The 24,623-nt window shown below is 38.9% G+C and overlaps 1 protein-coding gene across 12 annotated transcripts in view; it reads left to right on the top strand.

The window, feature by feature from the left end:
- Positions 1–24,623, top strand: part of ZRANB3 (zinc finger RANBP2-type containing 3) — a 332,321-nt gene that overhangs the window by 52,188 nt on the left and 255,510 nt on the right. The window lies entirely within an intron of this gene.

The following is a 24,623-nucleotide window of genomic DNA, read 5'->3' as shown; positions in this document are numbered from 1 at the left end:
GCAGATGGCCAGTATCATCCTGAAAGTCAGTGTGTGAATGGGAGTGCAGGGGTGGTGTGTTTTTGGATTAAGGTAATGCCCTTTTGAGTTGCATCTCAATTCTCGGTTTATGATACCTCACTGGTATGTATAAAACCTTTCTTTCCCCTACCTTAGAAGAAATAACTTTGAACACCTAGATATTGAACTTTCAGCTTATCATAGTAACTGTACTATATTTAAACCAAACTACAGGTATTCTCGAAAATATTTCAGTATCCATCCTTGCATTAGTCCTTGTAGTATTGCTATAAATGAATATCTGATGCTGGGTAATTTATAAAGAAAATAAGTTTATTTGGCTCTGGTTCTGCAGGCTATACTAGCATGATACCAGCATCTACTTGGCCACTGGTGAGACCTCACGAAGCTTTTACTCATGGTGGAAGGTTAGGAGCAGGCATGTCATATGGTGAGAGAGGGAGCAAGAGAGAGAGGAGGTGCCAGCTTCTTTTGAATGATCAGATTTCATGGTAACTAAACGTGCGAGAATTCACTTCTAACTGTGGGGAGGGCACCACACCCCCATGAGCCAGATTCCTCCACGAGACCCTACCTCCACCATTGGGGATCACATTTTAATAAGAAATTTCGAGGGGACAAACATCCAAATTATATCAATCCCTTGAAAGAGGAAATTTAAGTAAGGCTAGAGTCAGGTTGAGTCAAACATGGCAGAATCCAATGAATTTACATTATTTACTAAAACTGAACTGGAACTAATTGTTGGTTTTAGCATTCTAGATTAGTTTTTTGGTTTTTTGTTTGTTTGTTTGTTCATTTTTGAGATGGGGTCCTGATCTGTCTCCCAGGCCAGAGTGCAGGGTGCTATCATGGTTCACTGCAACCTCTGCTTTCCAGGCTCATGTGATCCTCCCGCCTCAGCCTCCCAAGTAGCTGAGACTACAGACGCAAGCCACCACGCCCTGCTATTTTTCGTATTTTTGTTTTTGGTAGAGACAGGGTTTCGCTATGTTGCACAGGCTGGTCTCAAACTCCTGAGATCAATTGATCTGCCTGCCTCAGCCTCCCAAAGTGCTGGAATTACAAGCATGAGCCTCTGTGTGTGTCCTACATTAGTTTTTATAAGTGTGTCTATCAGGCAAGGTAAGTTTCTTCTATAAAAAGTGAAATTTTTATATTGGGTAGGATGGGAGCTTTGCAGCTGAGAAAGTGACTTCTGTCCTGGGCCACACTGCCACCTGGGGGTCTAAAAGATGGCCATTGTGTCATAGCCAGAAATCTTTGACAATGACCTTGGTTCTATTTAAGACAAATACGAAGACACCATTATCTATTCATAGGCACCAGAATAATTCTGTGGGCTTACCTAATGATGTGGAATGATACGCTATTATGAAAACACATTTTAAAATCGAATGTGTATTTCCATATTCTTTTCCTTTCCATCTTTTTTTTTTTAGCATATTACTAGCTATCTTGAGACAAAGGCAATGTACATTAACTGAGTCCTTTCATATGTATACTGCTACTTAGTACTTATAAAGCATTATGTGGGCAATGGTAGTAGTTTTCCAGTTATGCCATAAAATTGGTTAGTATATCAATGTCCTTTTCCCAGCTCAAATTCTTTGATCATAAAAATAGATTTTTTTGGTGTTGGTATGTTTGCATGTGTTTATTTTAGGTCTTTTTGGTAGATGAGTTGCTGTTACCATTGGATTATTTGATCCTTTATATATAACTGAAGGACAAATACATGATTTCATTTACATGAGGTACCTAGAATATTCAAGTCCATAGAAACAGAAAATGGAAGGTGGCTACCAGAGTTTATGGAGAAGGGACATCATGAGAATTATTTAATGGGTAGAGTTTTAGTTTGGGATGATAAAGTTCAGGAGATGGATAGTTGTGATGGTTGCACAACAAAGTGAATGTACTTAATGCCATTCGACTGTATATTTAAAATGCTTATAGTACAGCTCTACTAGTAATATTGAATGGTCCACTTTCTTAGAGTATAGGAATGAATATGAAAGTGAATTTGATTTTCAGAAGCACATATTATATGCTAGAAGTGTTACATATATAAGGCTACAACCCTAGGATGTATATACTTATTACTAGCTCTCCTTTACCTGTAAATGAACCACATTGAGCTTAAAGTGGTTCATTTATACAGATTTATTAACAGCCTCCTGTTTGTTCAACTCTCAATGTAATTTGTCTGAGGTATAAGACTTATAAGCCAATAACAGAGGTGGCTGATATTTCAACCTATTTCTGCTTTACTCTTTCTGTTCCACCACTCTGCCTTCCATGAGAATATTGCAGATTCTTGTTATGATGAAATATGGACAATGGCATTCTGTTATACCATAGATTCTGACATGTCATAATGCAAGACTGGGGGGAAAAAGTCAAATAGTGACAATGCAGGCATCCCGAAATAATCCCAAGCTTGTGAACATCTGTGAGTTTTTTTTTTTTTGAGACCGAGTCTCGCTGTCACCCAAGCTGGAGTGCAGTGGCTCGATGTCAGCTCACTGCAAGCTCCGCCTCCTGGGTTCATGCCATTCTCCTGCCTCAGCCTCCCCGGCATGTGGGACTACAGGCACATGCCGCCATGCCCGGCTAATTTTTGTATTTTTAGTAGAGACGGGGTTCCACCATGTTAGCCCGGATGGTCTCGATCTACTGACCTTGTGATCCGCCCGCCTCGGCCTCCCAAAGTGCTGGGATTATAGGCGTGAGCCACCATGCCTGGCCACATCTGTGAGTTTTAAACAGGTCATATCTAATTTGAATACACTATAAGATGGAAATTATTCATATACTATGAGGTTATCTATGACAGTATGTTTTGTTTTAAATTAGTTTCCCATCAGATATAAAGTTGGTGCTTTTCTTTATAATGCCGTGAGTCTCTGGAGTCTCTCAGGGAAGAATTTCATTCATGTATTTATTTGCTGTTTCACTTTGCATTCCTTCCTTTCTATTTTGCTTTCTTCCTTTGGGAGGCTTCATCCTGCCAGTGAAAGAAGACTGAAGTTGTCTCTTCATGATAAATAATTCAATGGAAAATGTCAGAATATAATAATTTCCAAAGTCTAGTCATGGAATGACTGATTTTTGGTAATGCTAAAGGCAAAATAACTTTAGCCTATACCATAAAAAAGATCTAGATATTCCCTTTGTATTTGTGGTAACTTGATTTTACATATACCCTTTCCATTACCCTTCAGAAATGGAATGTTTGATGTACTATGGAGAAAACCAAATCAATTCTACATTTCGTGAACCCTGTTACTTAACTATCTTTAGTAGCCATGGAAATAATTCCCCAGTAAGTATATAGTTGCGAAATCACTGCCTAATTACCTTTCTTTACATACAAAAATGACTAATATTTGATAAAATACGAAGTTTTTAAAAATAGTTACGATATTTTTTTACAGTGAAGCAATTTATATATTTTCTTAACATCTCCCCAAAACTCTGAAACACATTGAATGCTTCTTTGGAAGCCAAGGAGCTTGTTGCTGACATAGTAATAATTTGGTTGTTTGCACATTTTATAAAATACTAAAATGTTGCAAGTTACCATATTCCTTAAATAACTCATGGTAAGATGTTATAGCTGAAGTGTTGGCTTGTGTGTAGGAGGGAAATTATATGTTACAGTGTTATATAAAACTGACTCATATGAGTAGGTGAAAGAGCCCAAGAATACCAGGACACCCACACTAGAAAAAGCCAATATGTACACTTTCTCTTTACACTGTGTTCTAGCAGGCTGCTTAATGGAACTCTACATTCATTAAAGAAATTTCTGTAATTTCTTTCATTGCCTTGGTGGATATCTTTCTGGTTGAAAAAAAGAAAAGTGAGGCCGGGCACAGTGGCTCAACCCTGTAATCCCAGCACTTTGGGAGGCCGAGGTGGGCGGATCACAAGGTCAGGAGATTGAGACCATGCTGGCTAACATGGTGAAACCCCATCTCTATTAAAAATACAAAAAATTAGCCGGGCGTGGTGGCGGGCGCCTGTAGTCCCAGCTACTTGGGAGGCTGAGGCAGGAGAATGCTGTGAACCCGGGAGGCGGAGCTTGCAGTGAGTCGAGATTGCGCCACTGCACTCCAGCCTGGGCGACAGAGTGAGACTCCATCTCAAAAAAAAAAAAAAAAAGAAATTTCGTGATCATTAAAAAAATTATTTTCTGTAGGATGAAAAAGCTTGACTCCGTATGTGACGTAATTAACTTCTCTGTGCTTTAGTTTTTGTTCTGTCTTGATTTGTTTTGAGATGGAGTCTCAATCTGTCACCCAGACTGGATGACAGTGGCGTGATCTTGGATCACCGCAACCTCCACCTCCCGAATTCAAGCAATCCTCCTGCCTCAGCCTCCCGAGTAGCTGGGATTACAGGCGCCTGCCACCACTCGCAGCTGATTTTTGTATTTTTTAGTAGAGATGGGGTTTCACCATATTGGTCAGGCTAGTCTCAAACTCCTGACTTCAGGTGATCCACCCACCTCAGTCTCCCAAAGTACTGGGATTATAGGCGTGAGCCACCACTCCCGGCCTGCTTCAGTTTTTTAATGAGTTAAGATCAAAATAATAAAACATACCTAATTTCAGAGTATTTTAGAATTTTTTTTTTTGAGACAGAGTCTCACTCTGTCACCCAAGTTAGAGTGCAGTGGCTCAATCTCGGCTCACCGCAGCTTCGTCTCCCGGGTTCAACCGATTCTCCTGCCTCAGCCTCCTGAGTAGTTGGGATTACAGGTGCCCACCACCACGCCTGGCTAATTTTTGTATTTTTAGTAGAGATGGAGTTTTGCCATGTTTGTGAGGCTGGTCTCAAACTCCTGACCTCAGGTGATCTGCCTGCCTCAGTCTCCCAAAGTGCTGGGATTACAGGTGTGAATCACCGTGCCCAACCTAGAATATTTCTTCTTTTTTTTTTTTTTTTTGAGATAAGAGTCTCACTCTGTCGCCCAGGCTGGAGTGCAGCGGCGTGATCTCGGCTCACTGCAAGCTCCACCTCCTGGGTTCACGCCATTCCCCTGCCTCAGCCTCCCGAGTAGCTGGGACTATAGGCGCCCGCCACCACGCCCGCTAATTTTTTGTATTTTTTAGTAGAGATGGGGTTTCACTGTGTGAGCCAGGATGATCTCGATCTCCTGACCTCATGATCCACCCGCCTCAGCCTCCCAAAGTGCTGGGAATCCAGGCGTGAGCCACCGTGCCCAGCCCAAATATCCTTAACTGTATTTATTATATTATCCAAAATATTGTTTGGTTGAATATCCCAAGTTAGATTTTGTTTGTATGGAGAATTTTTTGTTGGCGTTTGTTTGTCCGCCTCCAGTACAAAAAGAAATCTAACAAACTTTTAAGGAAGTTTGTCCCGGTTCTCAAAATGGGATGCTATTCAAACTGAATTAATTCCATTATACATTAGTATGGTTATATTTTCCAGATTAAAAAAAATGAATTTAAATTTATTAATTATGTTCTTAATTGATAATGATTAAAATAACCCTCCTTATGATAGTTATTTGTATTAGAATTTCCATACTTGATCATGTAACTAAAGCTGTGATCAAATAATTAACGTTATTTTTACAAACTGTTTATTTGTTTTAGTAAAGAGGACTCATGAAAGAATTTTAAGTAAATCCAAATTTCTAGGATGTATATGTTTATCACATATATATATGTGTGTGTATGTGTGTTTGTGTCTGCATGCATGTTGGTATGTGTATCAGATTAAATTTTAATTAAGATGTGTTGAACACTTAGAAAAATATTGATTTGTAAATCTTTCTGAGCCTTTTCTTAGTCAATGGAAACTTAATTTGATCAGCAGAGTCTTCAGAAGTTTAGTTTTGAATTGTATCTTGAGAAGTTTAGTTTTGAATTGTAATCAATCTTAACTAACTATAGTGATCATTCCTTGGATTTATGTGGCATCTTTATTTTTTATAATTTAATATTTTAACATGTATGATTTCATTGTAGTTGTCACTCCTACTGTATGCAAATAGTAGGTTGAAGGAGATAATTCTTGATAATTTTCTCAGTGTTGGATAATATCAAAGATAGAAATAGAATTCAGGCTACTTATGACCACTGATCCTTAGTTCTCTCCCCTGAATCATTGTTTGCAAATATGTCTGTCAGATCTGTGAGAATTTTTTGCTTTGTCTTTTTAGCTTAATGATAAAATAAGTTCTATAGGCAAAAACTCATTTCTCGTAATACTTTCTCGTTGCATTGACATTTTTGTAAGATTGGACTTTGTTTCTTAAACCAGTGTTCTACAACTTAGGGTCTAAATACTGTTTTTGCTTTCTGGTGGCAGTTCAAATAAATGTCCACTGAGTGGCTATATATTGGCCACAGAGAGAGGCCCTTAGATACAGAAATGAATAAGACGTTGTCTTGTCTTTAAGAAATGCATTGCCTAGCTGCAGAACATACATAAATTTTGTTACATTGTGTAGATGTCACAGTGGAAGTGTGTTGAAAATACATAGAGTATACTGGTTGAAGATGACATGAAAGGAAAGTTCATCTTGGAATGCTTCTCAGGGGACTAATGTCTAAACTGGGTTTCAAAGGACAAATATGCATTTACTAACTAGATAGGGTGGGATATGGGAAGGGAATTTTTATGAGATCATTTCAGGTAAAAGGAACGTAATGATTAGGGAAACATTGTACAGACGAGTAATCCACATATATTCCAGAAGATGTTTTTAAGCATGTTTCTTCTTGCTTTTTAAGTAAAATTTTGCAGTAATTAGAGCATTTATCAAGTAGTACTTGTACTGATCCAAGCTTCTATCCATCTGTGATCATTGATAATCATTAAGGTGGCACTAATAAATGATAAAGTAACTGAGTAGCAGGTCATAAAAGGGAAATGGAAGAATAAGATGCCTGGATTATCTACCAACTTTATAAAGAAAAGGTAACATGTGTTTTCTAAAATATAAATTCTGCGGAAGACTCATTTATTCAACACATATATATTGAGCTGGTATCTCCACTTCACAAGCCGTAAAACTAAAGCACAGAGGTAAAGTAGTTTGTCTAAGTTTACCAGTATAAATGGACAAGGCAGCTTACAGTTTGATTCCAAGCCAGTGCTTAAAGAACTTGAAAAAAGCTCAGAGGGTCTGGAGTGCTGTTAATGAGAGAGAGACACAAAGTAAGGCTGGAAGCTAGGCCGTGAAGAGGTGGGACAGAATGGCTGGAAGCTAGAGAGGCAAAGTAAGGACCAAGGAGGCATTTTTGTTTGTTTTTAAGATGGGCAATGCTTAGCATGTATAAATGCTGATAAAAATTATCCAGCAAAGAGAGATAATTAGAAAGTACAGATGAAAGAAGGGGGGATCCTCAATAGTAAAGGTTTCTGAGAATGTAAGAGGGGTTGGGACCCAGAATACCAATTTAGAGTTTGCCAGAAGGAGCACCGCCAGGGAGGACAGAGATGGGCGTAGTACAGATGAAGAGTTAAGGTTTGTATTGGGAAATTAAAGGTGGTTTATTTATCTCATGTATTGGCCTATTGGGCTGCTTTGCTTGTGCACATTGTCCTTTAAGTATCCCGGATATACCTGAAACAACAACCTTAATATGGATTAGAAGTGCTCTTGGCATTCATCTGGGAGTCTTAACTGTAGATATGGACAAGGAGGGGTTGGTATTTGGGAGTCTTAAGAGAGAAAGTTGTGACTCCCTGGTACAAAGGAAAAAGTGAGATAATGCTCTGCTCATTTGTTTAAATGGGAGCAGAGAATGAAAGCCACTCAAGCCTGGGTCTAGGAGATGTGGAGAGAAATACACATTAAGCCATAGGAAGAGGAATTGGACCAAGAGAGACATAGTTCCTAAGCTCATCTACCTTAAAGGTAATGAAAACCTATCATGTAAAATAATAGAATAGCATCACACTTAAAGAATCTAACCTTTTTTCTAAGTGCTTTTATACGCAATAACTTTTCAGATCACAAATCATAAAGCCAGGCGTGGTAGCTCACGCCTGTAATCCCAGCACTATGGGAGGCCATCGCAGGTGGATCACTTGCAGCCTGGGCAACATGGTGAAACCCCATCTCTACAAAAAATACAAAAATTAGCTGAGTGCAGTGGTGTGTGCCTGTATTCCCAGCTACTCAGGAGTCTGAGGCAGGAGAACTGGTTGAGCCTGGGAGGTGGAGGTTGTAGTGAGCCAGGATTGTGCCATCGCACTCTAGCCTGAGCAACTGGAGTGAAACCCTGTCTCAAAAAAAAAAAAATCAACACAAATCATAGAATTCTAAAGCTGAAGGATCCTTATATACTATTATGGATCATTTAATAAAAAAGAGAACTGAGACCCATCAAAGTTGAGTAATTAATCCAAGATTCCAAACAGCTTTTAGTGGCAAGGTCAGAACTCAAACCGCAGGTTTTTGACTTGCAGTTTACTGTCTTTGCACCACACCATGCTTCCTTTAAACATGATCCTCGCCTCTCCAAACATTTTTTTCTCTTATAATAGTTTATTCCTCTATTCTTCTTCTGGTTTTTTTTTTTTTTTTTTTTTTTTTTTTTTGAGACGGAGTCTTACTCTGTCGCCCAGGCTGGAGTGCAGTGGCGTGATCTCAGCTCACTGCAACCTCCGACTCCCGGGTTCAAGCTATTCTCCTGCCTCAGCCTCCTGAGTAGCTGGGACTACAGGCATGCACCACCACGCCCAGCTAATTTTTGTATTTTTAGTAGAGATAGTGTTTCACCATGTTGGCCAGGCTGGTCTCAAACTCCTGACCTCAGGTGATCTGCCTGCCTCAGCCTCCCAAAGTGCTGGGATTATAGGCGTGAGCCACCACGCCTGGCCCATCCATTCTTCATATATTGTGTTTTTCAGATTCTGTATTATTTTAGTGAGTCCTCAGCATTTAATTGATATTTCTCTTCAAATACCTAATTTAAATGGTCAGCTACTTGGTCTGCAAAATGTCTGTTAGGTGAAACCATCAAATTTATTTTGTTGTTTTGTTTCCATAAATATGATGAGCTTTTTTTCATGTGTTTATTGGCCACATAAATGTCTTCTTTTGGCAAGTGTCTGTTCATATTCTTCGCCCACTTTTTGATGAGGTTGTTTGTTTTTTTCTTGTAAATTTGTTTAAGTTCTTTGTAATTCTGGATATTGGCCCTTTGTTAGATGGATAGATTGCAAAAATTTTCTCCCATTCTGTAGGTTGCCTGTTCACTCTGCTGATAGTTTCTTTCGCTGTGCAGAAGCTCTTTAGTTTAATTAGATCCCATTTGTCAATTTTGGCTTTTGTTGCCATTGCTTTTGGTGTTTTAGTCGTGAAGTCTTTGACATTTCATATTTTTTTGAATTCCTGTATTTTCTTTTTGTGGATTGAATCAATTTTCAGAACATGAACTGAATATTTATGTGAAGTTGAAAATAAATGATTAATAACTTAAGACTTGTACTTTTGGATATAGATTTCATTTCGTTGTCATAGGAACCAATGGGTAAGATAATGACAAAATTAGGTAACCATCAGTTAAGGGGGAAGTGTTTACATGAACTTTAAAACAGGACCAGAACTAAAGGTTTCTGAATCTTTGATATTTTATCTTGGTGTTCTTTGATAAGTCCGCTTTGGATTCATTATCTTCATTGATGGAATGAAGAGGTTTATCAATACGTGCAGGAATTGTTTACAAAATACCTCCCACACATGAGGAACTGAGTATACCATTTCATTTCTCAACTTCTTCGATTTTGTTCTCCTTTTGCTCTGCTATAGACTGAAATGCCTTCTACCGCCCCATTTTTAGTTTCTCTTGGTGATAGCATGCCCTCCAGGCTGAGACTATTTTTTAGTTCATCCTGCCTGCCCAGACTAACAAAGCTTCTAACTATATGGCATTCGAGTGGTTTGTGTAATTCTCTTTTGAAACAGAGGTGGTGTCCCAACACATCTAAACAAAGTCCCTTTCGGCAACTCTTGTTAGCTATTAAAATATTAAATGAAAGACAGATCCTTATACCCCAGCAGTCAGATGATTGGTATGTCCAAGCTGTGGAATAAGTACATGGCTTAGTTGCCTTTCCTATTGTAGATCTTAAGAACTACCTGTCAGTTTCTCTTGAAATCAACTTGCAGGCACCAGGCAGGTAACAGATACCGATGTGGCAGGTTGATTGCAAAGCAGGACTAGCCTCATATCTCAGGGGGACAGCTGCTTCTTAGCTTTAGCCAATTATTGCCAGGCCAGAGTACCCATCCAACATTGCCAAATTTCTCACTTTTTAAAGGTTTTTTGTGAATTATTCTGATTTTGAAATGTTAGCAACTAATGTGAATTTCCCAAGCACTCTGAGGCCAAAGCAGATCCTTGTGTAAACCAGACTGTGAGTTTGCAACTTCCACCCTAAGGAGAACAGTGTGACATGGATCCCTGTGCCTCCACATTGCTTCACCTGCCACCACTACCAGTCTTAGCCAGTTCTGAAAACATTTGAGGGCTCTGGGGCTGTTAGGCAGAAAGAATAACAAAAGGAGGTAGGAACTTGTTTAGCTCTGTGTGTTACCTCAGCTCCTATACTTTTCCCCTTTGAAGGGGAAAAGCATTTATATTTAAAAATAAATAAAAGCTTATGTTCCTCTGAGAAACACTTTCTTTTCATGGATGATAACTCAATTTTGTTTTAAGATTGACCTTACCTGTCTGTTGAAATTGACCATAGCACATCCTTGATCCTTGAGATTTTACTATTCAACCTGTTTTTCTGTTTTTGTTGTTGTTCTTTTCACTTTCTGAAATTAGGAGAGTAGTACATATTTGTATCTTCCACAGACAATACAGACTTTAAGATGTAGAAGCTCATGGTTTTATAGATGAATGGATTTGGAACTCTTCCCTTCAGGGTCAGTGTACTTGATTGTCTGAATTAAACTTGGTTCCCAAGTTAATAACTCCCAAGCTAATAAGTCAATTTTTGTGACTAGTTCTAAGGTACACTTCTGTCAATGAAGAAAAACTTTCTGGTATACTTTTGTGGAAAAATAGAAGGAAAGATAGGGGTAACAGGCAGTTGTTAAGTAAGACCTAAAGGTGACTGGGTGTGGTGGTTCACGCCTGTAATCCTAGCACTTTGGGAGGCTGAGGCGGGCAGATCACCTGAGGTCAGGAGTTCGAGATCAGCCTGCCCAACATGGCGAAACCCCGACTCTACGATAAACAAAAAATTAGCTGGGCGTGGTGGCAGGTGCCTGGAATCCCACCTATTCAGGAGGCTGAGGCAGGAGAATCGCTTGAACCTGGGAGGCGGAGGTTGCAGAGAGCCGAAGTCGCACCACTGCACTCCAGCCTGGGCGTCAAGAGTAAAACTCCGTCTCAAAAAAAAAAAACAAAAACAAACATATTCCTATCTTATGGAAAGATAGGAATATTGTAAGTGACCGATGAAAATTTCTAGTTACTGATGCCATCCTTCCAAAACATTGTTTTAAATGTTTTATATATACAAAACAGAAGAGGATTAATATAATGAATCTTTATGTGCCTATCACAAGCTTCAACAGTTACCAACTCAAGTATACACACCCCCAACCCCTGTGCCTCCCACTGGAGATATATTTATATGTAATTTTTAGGAACTTAAAACAATTTGTTTTAGAGTCAGAGTCTCACTGTGTTCCCCAGGCTAGTCTTGAACTCCTGGCTTCAAGCCGTCCTCCCACTTCAGCCTCCTAAGTAGCTGGGACTTCAGGCTCATGCCATTGCATCCAGCTTGGATATTTTTTTAAAAGCAAATCTCAGACTTAGATGAAATTAACCTTAAATACTTTGGTTCACATGACATTTCAATTAGTTTCCTCTGATGAGGGAAGAGTTATTTGTGAATGAGCTAGAGAAAAGACAATAATAGAATAAAAAATAATTAGGGCTGGACGTGGTGGCTTATGCCTGTAATCCCAGCATTTTGGGAGGCTGAGACAGGTGGATCACCTGAGGTCAGGAGTTTAAGACCAGCCTGGCCAACATGGCGAAACCCTGTCTCTACTAAAAATACAAAAACTAGCCAGGTGTGATGGTGGGCACCTGTAATCCCAGCTGGTAGGGATGCTGAGGCAGGAGAATCTCTTGAACCTGGGAGGCAGAGGTTGCAGTGAGCCGAGATAGTGCCACTACACTCCAGCCTGGGCAACAGAGGGAGACTGAAAAAAAAAAGAAAAAGAGAGAGAGGGAGGGAGGGAGGAAGGAAGGGAGGAAGGAAGGAAGGAAAAGAAAGGAAGGAAGAGAAAGAAAGGAAAGAAAGGAAGAAAATTAAAGAAAGGACAGAGTTAAGGAAAAATTACTATAATATGAAAGTTGCCTGAGAAGAGGCTACAGAAAGTTGCCTGAGAATAGGCTACATTTACCACGGCTTTAAATGCTGTGTGTGCTTATATATGTCTACTCTTTTTAGTTACATGGAATTGTAGCCAAAGATTATTTCTGTACTGGATGCAGCCCCTGGGAAGAAGCTTTCAAAGTGACCCCTAGGGTTTCATTTGTAGGGAAGGAGGAGCTTGGAGTACTTATAATCAACTGAAGTAGAAAAGGCTTTTAAGCTAATAGATTTGTTGTGGAAAGTGTCCATTGGTGCCTTTATGTTTTTACCTGGTCCTTAAAGTTTTTATTTGTGGTACAGCAGTTTATTCATATATATGTATGAATGTGTATATCTGAAACTTGAACCAATAAGGTAATTAATGTTTTTCGTCTACTTTAAATTGCATTTGCCTTCTATTTTGAATTCCCATCCAATTTCCTTTGCTATTCTTTAGAACTAGTCCAACTCTATCCCCCACCTGTAAAACTTTTAAATTTACTTATTATTGAAATTTAGTCTTTTCCAGGCTAGGAGTGTTTACTGAATCTTACTTTGCCTAGAGACTGCTAAGTGATTTATATGTTTTAAATTATTTAATCCTGCTAACAATCTTTTCAGACGTATACTATATTTTCCATTTTGCTAGTGAAGAAACTAGGTTCAATGAATTTAAGGTTTCTCAGACAAAGTGGCAGAACCTATGTTTGAATCATTTTTTTGACTTCAGAACTAGTATCATCTCCAGTGCCTACGACGCTACGCAGAGCTGTCTAGTCCAGGTACAGTGTTTTCTGCTTATAAGCTCATGATTTTAGACTCATAGTACTGAGCTATAGATTATAATTATCTATAGCAAAAGACCTGCTTTGTGAACTTGTTGTCAAATTTATCTGTTTTGTTTTGTTTAAGATGGAGTTTTGCTCTTGTTGACCAGGCTGGAGTGCAATGGCGTGACCTCGGCTCACTGCAGCCTCCGCCTCCTGGGTTCAAGCAGTTGTCCTGCCTCAGCCTCCCAAATAGCTGGGATTACAGGCATGCACCACCAAGCCCGGCTAATTTTTTGTATTTTTAGTAGAGATGGGGTTTCTCCATGTTGGTCAGGCTGGTCTTGAACTCCCAACCTCAGGTGATCCGCCCACTTTGGCCTCCGAAAGTGCTGGGATTACAGGCGTGAGCCACCGTGCCTGGCCAGATTTATCTTAAAGGCATGTTGTTTATCACTTATTTGGTTGTGAAGGTCAAACAAGTATACCAGCCATTTTTATTTATAGCATAATATGTGAATAACGTATACATGAGCAATACAGGAGTGATGAAAGTGATTGTTTTCACACCCACCCGTAAGGGGAATATCAGCTTCAATGGTCATTTTCAGGCCTGTTCTCTATTGCTATCCGATAGAACTTTATGCAGTGATAGAAATGTTTTATATCTACAGATGTGTAATACAGCATCTGATAGCTACTATGGTTATTGATTACTAAAAAGTTACTAATATGACTAAGGGACTGAATGTTTTATTTTATTGCCTTTTAGTTAATTTAAATTAATTAAAAATTGGTCACTAGTGGCTACCATATTGAACAGCACAGCTCTATAAGATTATAGTTTGTATTATGATTTATATGTATTAAAAATATATTTATTTTAAGGCAAAAATAGAGTACTTGATTTAATTTCTTTTTCTGAGATTCTTGTTGGGGCAAGAAGCATACTTTGTTAAATTCAGTGCCTACTACCTTTGAGAAAATACGAAAATTGCCTTAGATACTAAAGATTCATGGAACTAAACTTACTTTGGTTTATTTTATGCAGTTTCATCAAGCAGCAAGTTATAAATATTACATAATTGATAATGCTTCTGGATGAGTGGAAATTTTCAGATTCAAAAGTTAGCCGTTTCGTCCAGGCTCGGTGGCTCACACCTGCAATCCCAGCACTTTTGGAGGCTTAGGGAGGCAGATCACCTGAGGTCAAGAGTTCTATACCAGCCTGTTCAACATGGTGAAACCTCATCTCTACTAAAAATATTTTTTAAAAATTAGCTGGGCGTGGTGGTGGGCACCTGTAATCCCAGCCACTTGGGAGACTGAAGCAGGAGAATCACTTGAACCCAGGAGGCAGAGGTTGCAGTGAGCTGAGAGATCACGTCACTGCACTCCAGCCTGGATGACAGAATGAGACTCCATCTCAAAAAAAAAAAAAAGTTAGCTGTTTGAAAATTTGCCAATATTTAAGCAGTAGACAGAAAAATTAAACTAAAAGTTACCATTGGAGTAGGGACTTCTTGCAGCTACAGGTGTAAAACATTGTCAAATAGCAATTCTGAGCCAAGTCAGGAAGGGACATTTAAAAATTTCACACATCCTGACCCTCTTTCCACACCCCCTACCCCTGCTCCATTCATCACCTTCACACCCTTGAATATTCTGGTATGTTTCCCTTTCTGTTTCAAGGTACTTTGTATAATGGGAAATCTTACTGATAGTAGTGAAGTACCCATGAGAATGAGATTGACAGGAAAAAACACTTGAGAACCAGAGTTTTAGACTTTAATAATTAGGATGAATCAATGAAAGATTTGTTACTTGAAATTTTTCTATTTTTTTTTAATCTTTTGGCTGCTGTCAAATTAATATAAATAAATCAACCCAAAGATTCCTTTTTCTTAGTTGTTTTCAGAGTTGGTACCCCAGAAACATAGTCATTCTGAATAGATCCCTCTAAAGTTAACTGTGTTGTTAGAAGATTTGTTTCATAAGGAGAATTTCTAGATATGTTAAGCTCTGGAACTGGATGAAAACTTTTTTCTTTGTGCATATCTTACTTTTTTAGATCTTTATGTTTTTCAGATTTTAAAAAGCAGATAGAGATAAACAACTGCTTTAAAAAAATCAAAGACAGTGATAAAATTCCTCATTGGAGCAAAGGATCCTAATTTCTTCTGTTAGGGCCTTTCTTTGACAGAATAGTAATAGGACATTTATAATAAGAGGAAATTATAGTAATATTCTTTCTTCTCTGGGCATGGTATGCTTCTCCTTTGTGCTTTGATTTGAGCTTCAAATTTTACTAGGCAAGCTGGGCACTGACATTGTCTCAGTAAGCTGAAAGTGTATTAAAATGAGATGAAGAGATGAGTTTTAGAAGCCTATTGGTGACATTGTAGCCCCAAATATCTCATGTATATGGGAGTAGTCTTATGTTTAAGAGAAGAATGAGGCAGAAAGAATTGACAAAGTCGAATGATTATGCTTTCTGCATAGCTACCAATTCCATTAATACAGTGTTAGGCCGGTCTGAACTTTGAAAGTCTGGGAGTCTGTCACATATATAAGAAATAGTCAGGATCACTTTCATTTAGTTTTTATCAGTTATCCAAAAGAAGATGATAAGAAGTATCATGACTGGGGAAGAGAGGGTTCAAAAAAGTTAGCTTATAATCTACAAACCACAGTGTCTTTGGGAGTTAGGAGACCTGGGTTCTTGTTTTAGTTTGAATATTAATTAGGTGTCTGACCTTGAGCAGTGATTTAACCTGCTTTGATCAGAGTTTTATTTTTTTCTTTCTGTCCGTTTTTATAATTTGGAAATATTTGATTATAGTCAAAGTAATGTATGTAAGGTATTGTTTCTACAATAGCAAAATAATAAATTCAGCACATATCATCCTACAACTCAATTTAAAAATATAGGAATATTAGTGATACTATTGAATTTAGTACTGGGTGGATTAGAATAGATCTCTGTGTCTCCTCATAAGCTTGTTTGTTGTTTTCTTCCCCCCACTTAGATCTAGGGACTGTCTGGAAGAATTTTCTGATTCTAAATAGCTTTTATTCCTAGAATGATTTTCTTCTGTCATCATTAGAGTTCAGTGTCCCTGAAGTACCAATTTCATAAGTGGTTAACATGGTATGTAATAAATGTGATTATTTTTCTCTGAACTCTAAATGTAACATCTTTTTTGCATGTCTAGTAGACATATATGCAGCATGTCTAAAATCAATTGATATTACACATTCAGTGTAATAGCTATCAAGATTCCAGTTGCCTTTTTTTTTTGCAGCCTTGGCAAGCTGATTCTAAAATTCATATGAAATGCAAAGGATCCAAGATAGCCAAAACAATTTTGAGAAAGTCTCATACTTCTGATTTTGAAACTACTACATAGCTATAGTAATGAATGAAGAGTATAAGTACTGGCATAAAGAGAGACATATACATGATCAGTGGAATAGAATTGAGAGTCTAGAAATTAATGCATACATTTATGGTCAGTTGATTTCAACAAATATGCTTACTCATTGGGGGAGAGAATAGTATTTTCAACAAATAGTGCTGCAACAGTAGTTAACTCACATACAAAAGAATGAAGTATAAACCGCTACTTTACACTATTCACAAAAATTAACTCAAAATGGATCAAAGATGTAAGAGCTAGAACTTGAAAGAAAACCTAAGTGTAAATTTTTGTGACTTGGTAGGAGGCAGTGGCTTCATAGATATGACACCTAAAAACATACAACCAAATTAAAAGTACATAAACTGAATTTCATTAAATTAAGAAACTTCTGTGCTTTAAAGGACATCATTAATAAAGTATAAAGATAATCCACAGACTAGGAACAATTATTTGCAAATCATGTTTCTGAAAAGGGACTTGTATCAAGAATATATAAACAACTTATAACTCAGCAATAAAAAGATAACTGAATTAAAAAATGGGCAAAGGATATGAATAGACGGGCATCATCAATAAAGTGTAAAAACCCATAGACTAGGAAAAAATATTTGAAAGTCATGTTTCTGATAAGGGACTTGTATCAGGGATATATAAACAACTTATAACTCAGCAATAAAAAGATAACGCAATGAAAAAATGGGCAAAAAATATGAATAGACATTTATCCAAAGAGGATATACAAATTGCCAATAAGCTCATGAAAAGATGCTGAACATCTTTAATCTTACCCATGAGGATGGCTGTAATCAAAAAGAAAGACAATAGTAAGTGTTGACAAGGATGTGGATTAATTGAAATCCTCATGCACTCCTAATTGGAATGTAAAATAGTGCAGCCACTTTGAAAAACAGTTTGCTAGTTCCTCACAAAGGTATGCATAAAGTTACCACATAATCCAGCACTTCCACTTGTACATGTATTGTACCCAAGAAAATTGAGAATATATGGTGACAAAAACATGAATACAATTGGTCTTTCACTGTTTTTCATGTTATCCTAAAAGTAGAATGAAGCCAAATAGTCATGGACAAATAAATGTGCTGAATCCACAAAATGGGCTAGTATCCCTGAAATGGAATACTAATACACTGTATCACATGTATGAACCTTGAAAACATCATGCTGAGTTAAGGAAGCCAGACACGAGGCCACTTATTGTATGATGGCATATTTATGAAATGTCCTGGAATTAGATAGATGATTGCACAACTTTGTGAATACATTAAAATCTGCATTGTATGCTTTAAAAGAGTGAATTTCATGGCAAGTGAATTATATTTCCATTAAAAATATTGAATTTACTAATTTCCTTGTCAATCCTGCCCCTCCCACAGTCTTCTCTATTTCAGAATTTAGAGACCATTTGAAAGGTACTTTAGAATTTAGAGACCATTTGAAATCTACTGTCAGAGGTAGTAGATTCTTAAATGAGAATGAGATCCAGAGGCAGTCAGTAGGGTGATAATTTGAGGTTCTTTAGGAATAGACTGTTCCCCAATCCTGTACTTTGCATCCAAGTAAAAAATTCTTTGGCCAGGCATCTAGTAATGTTACAATCTAACTTCATATGAATCGGTAAGTGTGGCTTTCTGGTTCCTTTGGAAAGATCACCACAGCTTCCCATGGCTGGCATTCTCAGGATGAATGAGAACTACTTTAACCATAAAATTAACTATTCTTACAGTCTACCCCAAAGCACCTCCCCATCTCTCCTCTAAAAATAGATTGTCATGAATAGTGCTTTAACAGAATGGCTATGACAACACTGTTAGCTGTTCACCAAAATCTGTTTCTTATTCTTATTGAGGATATAGCTAGCCTACTTTTCCCCACTTTCCTTACAGGTAATGTAAGGCCATGTGACTGAGTTCTAGCCAATGAAATATTAGCAGAAGACACTTCCCACATCTGTTTTCTTGTTATTCCCCCTTGCCAGCTAGATGGAGAACCTAGGTGTTGGCAAAACCTCAAGATGTAAGTAAGGAGCCTGGATTCCTAAGTTACTGCATGGAGGAGAACTGCTTGCAAATCAGCAACACCTTCTCCTACTACTATGTGATTAGGAAATAAATTCCTTTTTCAGATGAATTCTTACATGTTTTGGAGTCTATTTGCTATATAGCCAAGTCTACCCTAATCAACATACCAGCTGAATGTAATTCTCACAAAAAATAATGACAAAAAAAGAAAAATCTCCAAAGCCAGTATCATGACAGGCAATGAACTAAACAAATAACATAACTTTAATCCAAGGAAATAAGCAAGTAGATTTTGGAATAATTTAATCCTTTAGAGATGTGGAATATTTTATCCGTAAACAATAATCAACTAGAGATACTGGCAAGCTGAAATTTTAAAAAAATCAATAGTTGGGCCGGGTGCGGTGGCTCACGCCTGTAATCCCAGCACTTTGGGAGGCCGAGGTGGGCGGATCACCAGGTCAGGAGATCGAGACCATCCTGGCTAACACGGTGAAACCCTGTCTCTACTAAAAATACAAAAAGAAATTAGCCGGGTGTGGTAGCGGGCGCCTGTAGTCCGAGCTACTCGGGAGGCTGAGGCAGGAGAATGGTGTGAACCTGGGAGGCGGAACTTGCAGTGAGCCGAGATCGCGCCACTGCACTCCAGCCTGGGGGACAGAGCGAGACTCCATCTCAAAAAAAAAAAAAAGAAAAAGAAAAAAATCAATAGTTGGCCTCATTAGTAGTATGGAGTCATTTGAAGGGTGAACCAGAAGGTTGAAAAAGAAACTCTTCTAGTTAGAAAGTATAAGAAGGCGGCCGGCCATGGTGGCTCACACCTGTAATCCCAGCACTTTGGGAGGCCGAGATCACATGAAGTCAGGGATTCAAAACCATCCTGGCCAACATAGCGAAACCCTGTCTCTAGTAAAAATACAAAATTAGCCAGGCATGGTGGCACATTTCCGTAATCCCAGTCACTTGGGAGGATGAGGCAGGAGAATCGCTTGAACCTGGGAGGTGGAGGTTGCAGTGAGCCAAAATCGTGCCATTGCACTCCAACCTGGGCAACAAGAGCAAAACTCTGTCTCAAAAAAAAAAAAAAAAAAAGTATAAGAAGGCATTGTGATCCCATTCAGTGGCCAGGCACACTGAAAGAGTTTGAGCAGGTAACTGACATAAAGATAGTTTTCATTTGTGTATTCTTCTTGACCCAGCCTAAGTTATATATACCTCTTGTATATGATTGTTCTGTGGGTTCTGGTGCCTCTTTTGTTGGCTGAAATAAAAAAATAGCAAGACTGTTGGATTTGGAGAATAGGAATGGAAAATTTGCTCTCCTAATATTCTCCATTCTAAATTGTAGTAGCGCATTGAGAGAGACCCAAGACCACAGCACAATTCACAATTACAAAGATACAGAATTATCGTAAATGCCCATCCGCCAATGAGTGGATAAAGGAAGTGTGGTATGTATATACCATGGAATCCTACTCAGTCTTGAAAAAGAATGAAAAATGTCTTTTGCAGCAACCTGGATGGAACTAGAGGTCATTATCCTAAGTGAAGTAACTCAGGAATGGAAAACTAAATACCGAATGTTCTCACTTGTAAGTAGAAGTTAAGTCATGGATATGCAAAGGCATACAGAGTGGTATAATGGACCTTGGAGACTCAAAAAGGGGAGGATGGGAAGGAGGTGAGGGATGAAAAGTCATCTTTTGGGTAGAGTTTACACTATTTGGGTAATTAGTAGACTAAAAGCCCAGGCTTTACCACTCTGCAAGTAATCTATGTAACCAGAAATCACTTGTATTCCTAAAGCTATTCAGATTATTAAATTAAAAAAAAATTAAAGATTTAAAAAGAGAGTGAGAGACCCAATAAATTAATAATGAGAGCCTGGTCACTGTCTTTGAAAGGCTCCAAAACAATGTTTTTATATAATATGAATGTTGATATGGTTTGGCTGTGTCCCCATTCAAATCTCAACTTGAATTGTATCTCCTGGAATTCCCACGTGTTGTGGGAGGCTGTACTGTCTAAAAATGGTTGCACCAATATTTTCTATTAACACATGTTCTTCCTGGAAGGGACCCAGCAGGAGGTAACTGAATCGTGGGGGACAGTCTTTCCTGTGCTATTCTCGTGATAGTGAATAAGTCTCATGAGATCTGATGGGTTTATCAGGGGTTTGCACTTTTGCTTCTTCCTGATTTTTCTTTTGCTGCCGCCCTGTAAGATGCGGCTTTTGCCTCCCGCCATAATTCTGAGGCCTCCCCAGTCCTGTGGAACTGTAAGTCCAATTAAACCTCTTTTTGTTCCCAGTTTCGGGTATGTCTTTATCAGCAGCATGAAAACAGACTGATACAATAATTGGTACCAATAGAGTTGGGCATTGCTGAAAAGATACCCAAAAATGTGGAAGTGACTTTGGAACTGGGTAACAGGCAGAGGTTGAAACAGTTTGAAGGGCTCTGAAGAAGACAGGAAAATGTGGGAAAGTTTGGAACCTCCTAGAGATTTGTTGAATGGCTATGACAAAATTGCTGATAGTTATATGAACAATAAGATCCAGGCTGAGGTGGTCTCAGATGGAGATGAGGAACTTGTTGGGACTTGGAGCAAAAGTGACTCTCGTTATGTTTTAGCGAAGGGACTGACGGCACTTTGCCCCTGCCCTAGAGATTTGTGGAACTTTGAACTTGAGAGAGATGAGTTAGGGTATCTGGCGGAAGAAATTTCTAAGCAGAAAAGGATTCAAGAGGTGATTTGGGTACTGTTAAAAGCATTCCGTTTTAAAAGGGAAACAGAGAATAAAAGTTTGGAAAATTTGCAGCCTGATGGTGCAGTAGAAAAGAAAAATCTATTTCTTGAGGAGAAATTCAAGCTGGCTGCAGAAATTTGCATAAGTAGCAAGGAGCCTAATGTTAATCCAAAAGACCATGGAGAAAATGTCTCCAGGCCATGTCAGAGACCTTCACAGCAGCCGCTCCCATCACAGGCCTGGAGGCCCAGGAGGAAAAAATGGTTTTGTGGGCCAGGCCCAAGGACTTGGTGTCTTGTGTCGCAACCACTCCAGCCATGGCTGAAAGGGGCCAATGTAGAGCTTGGGCTGTGGCTTCAGAGGGTGGAAGCCCCAAGCCTTGGCAGTGTCCATTTGTTATTGAGCCTGCAGGTGCACAGAAATCAAGAATTGAGGTTGGGAATCCCTGCCTAGATTTCAGAAGGTGTATGGAAACACCCGCATGCCCAGGCAAAAGTTTGCTGCAAGGGCAGGGCCCTCATGCAGAACTGCAGTTAGGGCAGTGCGGAAGGGAAATGTTGGGTTGGAGCTCCCACACAGTGTCCCTACTGGGGCACTGCCTAGTGGAGCTGTGAGAAGAGAGCCACTGTCCTCCAGAACCCAGAATTGTAGATCCACTGACAGCCTGCACTGTGTGCCTGGAAAAGCTGCAGACACTCAACACCAGCCCATGAAAGCAGCCAGGAAGGAGGCTCTATCCTGCAAAGCCACAGGGGCAGAGCTGCCCAAGACCATGGGAGCCCACCTCTTGTATCAGCATGACCTGGATGTGAGACCTGGAGTCAAATGAGATAATTTTGGAGCTTTAAAATTTGACTGCCCCACTGGATTTCAGACTTGCATGGGCCCTACAACCCCTTTATTTTGGCCAGTTCCTCCATTTGGAACTGCTGTATTTACCCTGTACCTGTAATCCCATTGTATCCAGGAAGTAAAGTCTCAGATGAGACTTTGGATTGTGGACTTTTAGGTTAATGCTGAAATTAGTTAAGACTTTGGGGGACTGTTGGGAAGGCATGATTGGTTTTGAAATGTGAGGACAAGAAATTTGGAGGGGCCATGGGGGGAATGATATGGTTTGGCTGTGTACCCATTCAAATCTCAACTTGAATTGTATCTCCCAGAATGTCCATGTGTTGTGGGAGGGACCCAGGGGGAGGTAATTGAATCATGGGGGCCTCTTTCCCATGCTGTTCTGATGATAGTGAATAAAGTTTCACAAGATCTCATAGGTTCATCAGGGGTTTCTGCTTTTGCTGCTTCCTCATTTTTCTTTTGCCACTGCCATGTAAGAAGTGCCTTTTGCCTCCCCAGCCATGTGGAACTGTAAGTCCAATTAAAACTCTATTTCTTCCCAGTTTTGGTATATCTTTATCAGCAGCGTGAATACAGACTAATACAAATGTTTATAATTTTTCCTACATTTTTTGACTTCTCTCCCCCTTCTGTTTCATTTTGGATGTTTTGCTCTGTCTTCAAGTACACTAATCTTTTCTTCTACAATGTCTTATCTGTTGTTAACCATATCAAATGTATTTTTATCTTTTTCAGACATTCTAGTTTTCACCTCTAGAAGTTTAGTTTGGATTTTTTGTGCGTCACATATCTCAAACATGCTAAGTCATTTTCTCTAGCTTCTTCTACATATGGAATGCTGTTATTAGTAACAGTTTTAATATCCTTCTACTGGTTTAAACTACTGGTTTTAGTTGATTGGTTTTCCTCCTCATTGTTGGTCAGTTTCCTGGAGTTTGTATGGCTGGTAATTTTTGTGTGGCTGGTAAATTTTGTTCTCTCATGATTTTTTGTTTCTGTTTTTATTAGCTCATCAGGTATTTTTAGTGTTAGTGGTTTGTTTTTTGTGTGTGTTTTTGTTTTTTTTATTTTTTGAGATGGAGTCTCCCTCTGTTGCCCAGGCTGGAGTGCAGTGGTATGATCCCAGCTCACTGCAACCTCCGCCTCCCAGGTTTAAGTGATTCTCATGCCTCAGCCTCCCAAGTAGCTGGGATTACAGGCATGTGCCACTTTGCCTAGCTAAGTTTTGTATTTTTAGTAGAGATGGGGTTTCTCCATGTTGGCCAGACTACTCTCGAACTCCTGATCTCAGATGATCTGTCTGCCTTGGCCTCTGAAAGTGCTGCGATTACAGGCATGAGTCACCGCACCCGGCCAGTAATTTTTTACTGGATGCCAGACATTGTATATATTTCCATGTTCATGTTGGAAATTTTTAATATTCGTAGGAATATTGTTGAGCTTTGTTCTAGGACATAGCTAGTTTACTTAGAAATGGTTTGATCCTTTAGGGCCTGGCTTTTTAACTTTTGTCAAATAGGACTAAAGCAGTATTTAATCTAAAGATAATTTTGCCCCACTGTGAAGGCAAAAACTCTTCTGAGTACACAATATCCTGTGTGAATTATGAGCAGAAACAATTCCTGGTCTGGAGATTGTTCCCTCAAATCTTTCAAGTGATTCTTTACCTGTACTTTGGTAGTTTGCTCACTGGCATGCATTGAAGAGTACTAGGCTAAAGACTTGAAGGGATCTTTGGATGTAGTAGATATGGATATCTCTCTCATGTGAACTTTAATTGTCTTGGCCTTCCCAGACACTCAGCTCCCCCTCTTCAACTCACAGAGACTGGATATTCTGAGGCTCTATCTGGGTCCCCCCGGAAGCTCTTCTCTAGGCTTACTCTTTGGCTTTCATAGGGCTAACGTCTTTTGATTTCTGTCTTTCAAGGATCACTGGCCTTGGTTGTCTCATGTCCAGTGTCTTCAAACCCATTGTTTATTTTGCATTTTTTTTGTTTCTTTGTTTTCAGATTTAGATAGAGGGTTAAATCCAGTCTGTTACTCTGTTGGCTAGAACTCTTTCTATAGTTTTAAGAGTCTCGTAAAAGCAGTATGAGAAGGCTCTGAAGCTCAGTTGCTTCAGTTTAAATGCCGGGTCTTCTACTACTAGCTATTTGACCTTGGATACGTTACTTAACCTCTCTGAGCCTCAGTTTCCTAATCTATAATAGAAACAAAATTTTTTAATATCGTAGGGTGTTTTTGAGGATTAATAGAGTTAATTTGAATAACTCAATAGAGTTAATTTGAATTAATAGAGTTAATTTGAAGCATATGAAATGCTTCAAATATTGCCTGTTATATAAGCTCTCAATAAGCGAGTTACTCTTTTTTTAAAAAAAAAAAATTAT

This window comes from Pongo abelii, chromosome 11 (assembly GCF_028885655.2).
Source record: "Pongo abelii isolate AG06213 chromosome 11, NHGRI_mPonAbe1-v2.0_pri, whole genome shotgun sequence".
Taxonomy (NCBI): domain Eukaryota; kingdom Metazoa; phylum Chordata; class Mammalia; order Primates; family Hominidae; genus Pongo; species Pongo abelii.
Note: the sequence above shows the minus strand (reverse complement) of the source record. Positions and strands in the feature narration are given on the sequence as shown.